The sequence below is a fragment of the Mizuhopecten yessoensis genome, unplaced genomic scaffold (assembly GCF_002113885.1).
Source record: "Mizuhopecten yessoensis strain PY_sf001 unplaced genomic scaffold, ASM211388v2 scaffold717, whole genome shotgun sequence".
In the NCBI taxonomy this organism is placed as follows: domain Eukaryota; kingdom Metazoa; phylum Mollusca; class Bivalvia; order Pectinida; family Pectinidae; genus Mizuhopecten; species Mizuhopecten yessoensis.
The window spans coordinates 175,271-182,050 of NW_018403686.1; the positions used below are offsets into that span (position 1 = coordinate 175,271).

Sequence of the window (6,780 nt, forward strand, 5' to 3'; positions counted from 1 at the left end):
ATTTTATTTCTCATTCAAACCAGCTTTTTGACATTCGCTGATATCAAGCGACAGAGAGAGAAATTAAAATCTAGACATTGAAATAGTACTCGACTTCAAGTATCTCCATCATGATCTAAATCATGAACATAAATATGAAATTTGAATAAGTTATCATCAGAGCAAGGCATTTGCCTTGAGCACAGAATCTGAGCTTCAACATGAGAACAGTATCATGATTCTACCGCAGATAATTAGTCTACAGGTAGCTGTTCATTTTATCTACTACATGTCACCTTCCCATTCACAATCTGTCCTCAACCCCAACCCATATACCGGACAGACACTTTTATGTTAACCAAACCGAGGGTGATAGTGAGGAGGTCATCATATACTTTAATGTTATCACTTGGGGTTACATGAACTTATACATGATATTTACATAATTTTCTACTTTACCACAAGATGATTCAAATATAACCTCAGTGTTTCAAAGACAGGTAGTAGACGGTGAAGATATAAAAACCTTATACTAATTACACACTGTTTAAGGTTAATCCCCAAGGTAAAGTACATGTGAAATGCGTCATTTGAGGTTTTATGCAAATCACGCTTTCTGCTTCCGGTAATGTCTTGCTGTTTTAACATTGTTAAGTGGAAGTGCATTAAATGAGATCAAGTTTAATTTGCAAAGTGATGTTTGTCAACTAGAAATAGAATTGCATGCGCTATTATAATTGATGATCTTTTCTACCTTCCGCAGAAGAGCATTTTCTCCACACACTAGATACACTGTATAGACCTATTTTACTCTATTATATATGTTTTAGTTTACATAAATTGCATTAAATTAAAAAGTATCCTACATAGAATGAACGTCTTTCAATCTCATATGAAACAAAAATATCAGGTACAAAATAGATTTAAGATCCCCGTCCCACTTCAGACAACACAAAGACAAAGAGATTGTGTACTTTATGTGATCATGGCGATGTCGAGGATGAGTTTCATTTCATTCTTATGTGTCCTGTATTTTTAGAATTAAGAATATCGTATATCAAGCCATATTATCGTATTCGTCCTTCTGTGTTTAAATTTATAGAGCTACTGGCTAGCAATTTTTTTAAACTTATTAGAAATTTAAGTAAGTAATTGATTCAAGGAACTGTTAAGAGAAGTCATATATTATGATATATAAGCTGTATCAAAGTCTTGCTATACACGTTTTGTTACTGTATAATGCGATTGAGATCTGTGTCTTTTACTTCACAATGAGTTATAATCTCATTTCATTATATAATATATAGTATTCATGTTGAGGTTGCATGATTGACTTACAAGTTTTGTTATTTCCTAGAAATTTGGTTAGATTAAGGTTATATTTGTATTATTTCATAAACAACTGAATTATGCTTCATAAGAGTCCGCTAAGTTATCTTAGGAAAACCTCAAAGTTTCCCCAACTAATGACTATTTCATGAATTTGTAATTATTATGTATGGAATTGAATCTATTGCATATGTTCTACCTCATTGTACAAGATGTTTGTAAAGTATTTATCTATATATATATTTCTGTACGCCTATATGCAATGTGCATTTGGTAATAAATTGAAATGAATTGAAATTGAATTGTCACGTAGTTTTGTTTATACGACAAAGATGTACGAGCGGTAAAGAAGCGTACCTTACAACATACCTTTACATCCTGACGATAACAGCCAGGTATGTATCTCTGGGCAGGGAATTTAACTTCATACCGCTAATTAATTAAAACAAGAGACAATTTATAGGCTTGAGAAATTAGCGATCGGGCTTTGACGCCGTTTTGGTCATTTTAATGACTTGACAATAATGATAAACAAACCTTGATTAATATACCTGTCATATGCTTAATTACCTGTCATATGGTTAATTACCTTAACTGTTATTCTAGACTCTGTATACTAAAGGTGTGTGATTGTTATGATGAGTTATCGTGCACCTTTGCACAGACGGTAAGTAGTTACTGGGATAGGGATGAATTACACATGAATAATTAACTAATTGACTTTTTGACCCTTAAGTTATTATAGTTCAAACTTGCCACACAACAATATTCAAACTTTAATAATGACAAGCGTGTTCCTTAACTTGTTCCAGTATTTTTGACATTAACGCGCCTAAGTCTGAATGTCGAATGCAATGTACGTGTACACGTTACTGTATTTACAATTTTACCATACCGACTATGTAACGACTCTTTTCATTGGTTAATAACAGTGTATAGCTGGACAATTAGCATGCGCGTGCATGTGTTAATATATAACAAACAAAAAGAGGAATTTTATGAGTATTGGGGTTGAACATATAAAGAGGTTAAGACTATGTTTAAATAAGAAAAAAACAAATGGAATTTCGATCTGATTTTATTAGTTTTGAAATATTTCGGATCTCGAATTCTGTGTTCCGCCATAATAAAGGAGAATGTAAATTACACATATTCTACCTGATGTAAAGGTAATAGATTGTACTTTCAAGTCTTCTTCTGTTCCTATAAGGCAACGTGACCTAGACAGTCCATTTATGTTAACCAAGCTGTTCTTTTAAGCGTGCAAATATTGTTCACGTAATGCCTCGTTTTCATTTCACCGACAAGAAAAAGCATACAGCTGATGGCTTGAAGAAGAAGAAAACAAGAAGCAGAAATGAAGGACTTGGTAAGAAGAAAATGAAGAAGAGATAAAGGACTTGGCAAGGTCTCTGTTGCCGCTCTTGCATCAATCTAGCTTCATACAAATGCCAATAGTAAGCTTGACAATCCTGCAACCGAAAAATCAGATCTTTATTTATTCATTTTCATGCCATGTTTTGCCTTCATTACAACAGAAAAACTGTGTTCCTGAATGTTTCGTTTGAGGTGCAGTAGTGTTAAGATGTTGTAATTAAATACCATGTTTGGGAAAGGATGTTCAAGATCAATCAAATGATGTTTTTATTTCTGCAAAATACATATTCTATTAATCTCACTTCTGAGAACAACGTGTCATGTGTTACACTGTAGTACTTAAACGTGGAAAATGGCTGGATAAGAGTCATAGACAGAACATTGTTTGTTTGTAAGTAAGGGTTTCCCTTACAAACAAGCCAAGTCGGTGACTTCATCATTGACTGGTATTCGCAAAGATTGTTATATAGAAACATGATTAAAGTTTGGCTTTCGAAAAATGGTTAAACTGTATGTGTAGCGTTTCCTTGACTATCAAGCAAGCCTAGATCATTTTGCGGGCAGTACACGTATACGTGTTGGTAGCCACGGACCAATTTATTAGATGTTTTGTCTGCCGACACAACAACAAAATTAACATAGAGATTGTAGAGTGCCCTTCAGATATTGGGGTAAAAATATCCTTTAATAATATAGAAAATGATATATTTAACCAAATTTGGAAGCGAAAACCTTCAACATATGATTGTCTTGCCTAGACTTCTACTGAATATATTAATTTATTAAAACTCACATTCCATTTGATAACAGGAGTCTCTCGATACTATGGACACTTCATTAAAAGCTATTGTAGGTTTGGATAATGGTTTTATCTTATTTTATTTAACGTCTTATTAACATCTAAGGTTGTTTAATGACGTTTGACGATATTTAAATCCCATTGCCAGTTACTTTGTGTCCAACTGGACCATAGTTGTAAAAGGATGTAGAGCAAAAACATGCTGAAGGAGGAGGAGCTATTCAAACATCATCTAATTCCAGCTTTTGGGATTTTTATTTGATGTTGAAAGGCAAAGAAATATAGTTCAAAATAAGCGCAAGACCTTATTGACACACTTGTTTGTATCAGGTTAGCTTGGACGGACCTCTGGCTTAGGATATTGCTGGTGTTCATCGTATCGATCTTGTTGAAAAACTCGACTTTCATAAATGTCCGGACGAGCATGTTTAAGAATAGAATTCGCGTCACATCATGGATAATCTTATGCAGTTTCCAAGTTTGTTTCTTAAAAAAGATAACCAGAAATAGTTTTAGTAAAATCGTTATGTGTTATTCATTTTACAAAGAGAAACAGCAACTTCAATGTAGTTCGAACACAGCGGACTTTTAATGGTTCCTCTGGAGTTCCCATAACCTCTTCGAATGCTACTCGATGTTCGGCTGAAACATTGTTATATCGATGTCAATGACTATGCTCATGTTTCTTCTGAGGAGTGCACAATACATTACATTCGAATGACAACTTCCCGGACTACTCATTACCTACGGAGTCCACATTATCATTACATCTATATGGTACAGCAGTGTCTAGATGTTCAATGTGGTGTTCCTCTCGTCGTCTACAGTACGGGGAAATAGGGAGCGGGCTTTCGTAAAGGTGATTTTTTTTCTCGAGAATACCGACAGTCAAAGATGAATTGAATGTTCGGTAGGTTGAATTGATGATATACACATTAGTTTTTTAAGATTCACAGCGTACCAATGGCCATTCATTGTTGTCATACTCGTCTTTTTGCTTTACCAACATTTATCAAACAACAAATAGTACACTCAAACAATAGAAATCACGGGAGGATTAACAATCCAGAGATTGTCGGTAACAAGCCTACTGAAGGGTTTTACAGGTGTTTTTTTTTTGTAGCATTTGAGGTGCTATATTTTTGTCAGTATTATTATCCTGCAAAGTATTCACTAACAAGCATGTCCATAACCAGGTCCCGTATTCTTAAAATCGTTCTCATGCACAACTCCGATTCTGTGCTCAAACCCTATTTCTTTTTCCAGTGATAAATTAATAACGTTTACTATTTTGGCAATGATCTGAAAGAAGATTGGAAAAAAATGAGGCCGACTACCGGAAGTAGGCTAAAGCTCGACGTTTCGCCCGTGTATCATGGTTTTAAGCCAGTAACACGGAAGTAGGTTTGAGCAAAGAATCCATGCTTGGGCTCGGGAACGGTTTCGTGAATACGGACAGAGGATTTTATCTAAAAAAAATATCTATGTTTCTGTATTTATCATTCAATTTTCGAACACAAACCAATTATAAACTCGTTCATTCTAATGCTGAAAACAAAGATATCTACAATAACAATAGGGAAATCAAGAGAATTAGATATTTCTCCCATGGATCGACAAACGTCCCTTGACAGAACAGAGATACTCAGGGAGTAATTCGAAGGTTTCTCATGTTAACCTCCCGACGTTCAAGTATTAGGCGGATCTAGTTCCCAAGATATGGATCATATACTTTTGCAATTAAATGATCCAATAGAAACGATAAAGATATTTAAAGACTTTAACTAGAAATGGATAATTATACAATCAAAGTCATGTAACTGTTTATTTGTTCAATTATGTGCACATTGCTTGCTTAAATGTATAAAAGTGACTGTAAGCGTTTGTTTTTTGTTTTCATAATTATAACCATTACTATTATCCATATGTTGTAAAGCGCTTTAGAGTAATTTTACAAATCATATAGGGCGCTATATAAATTTTGTATGTTATTATTATTATTATACTGCATTACCACTATCATTGATAAGGTTTTTATCGGCGTTATTTTTTTGTCATTGGTATTTAGCTGACGAATTGACAACAGGACATTTATAAGTCTTTTAGCCAGAATAAATCTCCGTCTAAGTTGGTCAATTACTTTAGTGGTATTTCAACAAAATATAAAAGAAAAAGAAAGGTAAGTATTGGACATGTGTGACAGGCGCTCAAGCCGCCATGTCTTATCACGGATGTGGGCCCGATTTGTGGTAACAGATGGGAACAGTATTGTTACGATAAGGATATGATATATTAGTTTACTACTACAGGTATGCAAGGGGATATAGCTCAGTGGTAGAGCATTCGACTGCAGATCGAGAGGTCCCTGGTTCGAACCCGGGTGTCCCCTAATTATTTTTATAAAGATTTTGAATGGCACCGAACCAATCAGGAACTTTTCTTTAGTGTGTTCTTACCAAGGAATCCCAATTCATCATTCATGGTTTGTATCTTTTCATCCAACTCATTTTCATATATATAAATTCATGAACTGGAAAACTATTTGTATCTGCCTGCTCTGATTTAAAACTAGAAGTCAATATACATTTTTAATAAACTGCTAATTCAAATCCTTTTTTTTAATTGTAAAAACGGCGTCTTCATACAGTATATAAAACTTGAGAGTTAAAAACATCCCGGTCGCTTTACTATGGGAAGTAACATAAAGCGAGGTTCTGCGGTATCCATGGTGACGGTTTCCTCGTTGCCAACATGAATAATCTCCCGTAGTTTTCACACCGTCATCAAAAAGACGTTACACAATTCCCAGCCGTCCTATCAAGTCTGCTCTGACGACCTGTTTATTTGTATAATCATTTGTGATTATCTACCGTTAATTTCCCTTGGGGAACTCTTCTGCGTTTGAAGGGTAATTTGAAGCATTAATAACTTATGCAAGGTAAGGAAGATTTTGTCTGCGGAAGTAGGCGCCGATTCTCATGAGAGAATAGTTAACATCTAATGATATTACTTGTAGCAGTAAATAAGTGGGCCCCTTATAAATAGTAATAGGTATTCATTTAGAAAGTGTGGGTGTTTAGAGACAAGTTATGTACAGATCATTTATGTTAAGTAACACATATAACTTGTAGCTCAATCAAATCTTACTTTGACTTCGAGAATATTATGTTACAACCGGTTTGCCCTAATCTTACCGACTTACTGAAACACATGACCGAATGTTTGCGTCGCTCATGAGGTTAGTAAAGAAACTGTTTACCGTATTTTATGTATTTTCTACGTATCGTAAACGGGTT

The 6,780-nt window shown here is 34.5% G+C and overlaps 1 non-coding gene across 1 annotated transcript; it reads left to right on the plus strand.

Moving 5' to 3' along the window:
• The first annotated feature begins 5,801 nt into the window (after nt 1-5,801).
• On the plus strand, nt 5,802-5,873 carry Trnac-gca. The gene has a single exon. It is a non-coding gene; the product is annotated as a tRNA-Cys (tRNA).
• Nucleotides 5,874-6,780: the final 907 nt, after the last annotated feature.